A 3,682-nucleotide genomic window follows, 5' to 3' on the forward strand; every position below is an offset into this window, starting at 1 on the left:
CAGAGACAAAACTAACATCAGGCTCGTTGATCTTTTTCTTCCATTCACGGATACTGATTGGAATTATGTCCCTTACAAGGTACCCACAGTGTTCCACGAATTTCCTTTTATGTGGACCAAGTGGTTCGCCTGTCTCGATGTTGAATTCCGATATTATGTACCGGCCCTCCAGTGGTTTCTTCGGTCCTCGAACATTTTTGCTCTTCGCCGTTGTGGTCGCCGATCCAGAGGGCTACATATAAAAAAAATAAATAAATATCTTTTGTACACAGAAATATATACAATATTCACATATAATATATATTTAGTATATATACATCGCCTGTATTTTCTTGCAAAACATTTTCTTGCTCATTTTCAAGAGCTAGGTATTGACTTCCGTCATCAACATCCTGCTCACCAGCATTGGCAATAATATTCATCATTTCTTCCTCCATGTTGTCTCCCGGGGCAGCCATATCTAACAAATTTAACAAAATTTAAGTCACATATATAAACAAGTCATATATATACAATAAGTCATATACAAATTTATCTAAGTCACATATATATAAACAAGTCATATATGTAAACAAGTCATATATGTACAATAAGTCATAAACAAAATAAATCTAAGTCACATATATAAACAAGTCATATAAACAAGTCATATATATAAACAATTCATATATGTAAACAAGTCATATATGTACAATAAGTCATATACAAAATAAATCTAAGTCACATATATAAACAAGTCATATAAACAAGTCATATAAGCAAGTCATATATATAAACAATTCATATATGTAAACAATCATATATGTCAACAAGTCATATATGTAAACAAGTCATATATGTAAACAAGTCATATAAACAAGTCATATATATAAACAATTCATATATGTAAACAATCATATATGTCAACAAGTCATATATGTAAACAAGTCATATATGTAAACAAGTCATATAAACAAGTCATATATATAAACAAGTCATATATGTAAACAAGTCATATAAACGACGAATTCGCCCTAGCGAGAACGACAATTCGCTCTAGCGAGAACGACAGGACGAATTCGTCGTTCTCGCTAGGGCGAATTCGTCGTTCTCGCTAGGGCGAATTCGTCATTCTCGCTAGGGCGAATCATCGTTCTCGCTAGGGCGAATCGTCGTCCTCGCTAGGGCAAATCGTCGTTCGCGCTAGGGTATACAACAACGGGGCGGCATTGCTCCGCATATACAACAACGGGGCGGCGTTCGCATATACAACAACAGGGCGACGTTGCTCCGCATACAACACAACGAGGCGGTGTTGCTCCGCATACAACACAACAAGGCGGCGTTGCTCTGCATACAACACAATGAGGCGGCGTTGCTCCGCATACAACACAACGAAGCGGCGTTGCTCCGCATACAACACAACGACGGCGTTGCTCCGCATACAACACAACGAGGCATTCCTCTGCATATATCACATACAAACACATATCGACGTACGTAGGGGTCGGCGGTGACGATCGACGTACGTAGGGGTCGGCGGTGATGGGCGTCCGGAGGCGGTGATGACGAGGGCGGTGTCGATGGCTGGGCCAGGTGGCGTCGGTGGCGGCGCGAGCGTCGTGGCCGGCCGGGCCGGGGTGGAGTCGTCAGGGCCGCACGCGCGGCGTCAGTGGCGGCGTGGCGTCAGGCGCCAGGGGCGGCGTGGCATCAGGGGTGGCGTGGCATTGGGCGTCAGGGGCGGCTGTCGGTGCGGGACCCCTAGGGTACCGCGCAAGGAAGGGAGAAGAACTAGCCTGACTAGGGTCCTTCCCCTGTAATCTTAGTAGTAGTATTATCCTGTAATCCTACTAGGACTCTACATTGTAAACTGACTAGGACTCTGGCCTTCTGACTATATAAAGGAGGGCAGGGCTCCTTAGATCAGGGGTTCAAGACAACAATTGTACAACACAACACTTCACAATCAATTCAATGCAAAAGCTAACGCCGACTGGACATAGGGCTATTACTCGATCAACGATCGAGGGTCTGAACCAGGATAAATCGACTGTCTCTTGCGTTAACCGTCGAGTTCCGCATACGCTGAAGCCCGAACATACTGCCCCAGGGACCCCCGTGGCAGGCTATCGGTGGTCAAACATCGACAGCTGGCGCGCCAGGTAGGGGCTTTCGGTGACTTTGCATCTAAGAGCTCGATGGACCTGGACAGCATGATCTTCTCGATGAGATCAACTTTCATCTTCGGCTCATGGATCTGCGAGGTGGACGACAACGGCAAGCTCCAATGCCGTCTCCTCGAAGATTCGAATCACCATGAAGACTACCCTATTTCGGCGACTACGACATATCAAATCACCAGAAGATTCGCGCAGCTCGTGATGTCTGATTCAACTCAGGTTTCGTGGCTTTGCGCATCCGATTCAAACTCAAGTTCCGCTTCCGAAACGAAGTCTTATCCGAGTTCTTTCGGAAAACCGAGTTCTTTTTTGACAAAGCTCTAGAACATGATGTCAACCTGTCAAGAATACTGCTCAGAGTATACCCAGAGTACTTCAAAGAAGTCGGGTCCTCTTCCCTTTGGATTCCACAACATGGCAACATCTTACCGTACATGGCCCGAAGGATCCACTTATCCCATGCTTAGAATGCCGCTGAAGGGAGCCTAGGAAGGTCTCGTTTTAACCATAACATCTCAAGACTGCATCATTCACTGGCCAGGTACCATTCCCAAGAATGACGGCACCCAACTAGTCGACGATGCGACAACAGCAATTCTACCCTACCAAGAAGGAGACTCGATCTATGACATTAAAACCTCCATTGAAGTTATCAACAGCTCGGGCAGTATGGAAATCAACGACGATGACAGAACAACTCACGCTAGAGAAGTATTCATGATTCACCGTCCTTGATCACCATTGATTCCCCCAGAAGCACCCGACGTAAGGTCTTCAGATGAATCCGAGTCCAACATATCACCATTTATCCAGCGGCACGATGGTGAGACTGAGAGTCAGAGGCAAGCGAGAGAAAGAAAGAACAAATTGAAACAAGGATGTCAACGCCGTGCTAAGCAGCGAAAAGACACTTGGATCAAATATGAATCAGATCTAGCCAACTACAATAGAAGAAAATCAGAACGAGAGGTTGAAGAAAGGCAAGCAGCAAATACACCCTACGATAAGATCTGAGAAGCACTAGAGGAACTCAGAGCAACCTCATATCCTAATGAAAAACAAGAATAGCTTCGAGATCTTCTCCGATCAACAGTCCCTAAAACGCACGACGGGAGAGCGACATCTCATGAACAGGAAGATCAAAATCAAAGGAAGTCCGCTTTCGAAAGACTTGGACCAAGTGGAAGTCACAATGGAGAGAGCCAGAGAAATCACAGTCAAAACAACCGAGTCGAGCAACCAAGAAAGACCAGAAGCAAAGCACCTACTCAGACAGTCACGCAGAGCTACTCTCACCAAGACGACAGTTGGCAAGAAGGGGGCATAGAATCAGAATATATGGAAGCCAGAACACACGATAGATTCCCCTGTTTTGCGAACAGACTTGTTTCAATATGACTACCTCACAAGTTCAAGCCATCCAATCACTCCAAGTACGATGGCAAGACCGAACCAAAGCAATGGCTCAGGATTTACTCACAATCAATTGAATTGGCCTGAGGAGACAATGACATCAAGACCTT

The sequence above is a fragment of the Miscanthus floridulus genome, chromosome 10 (assembly GCF_019320115.1).
Source record: "Miscanthus floridulus cultivar M001 chromosome 10, ASM1932011v1, whole genome shotgun sequence".
NCBI lineage: Eukaryota > Viridiplantae > Streptophyta > Magnoliopsida > Poales > Poaceae > Miscanthus > Miscanthus floridulus.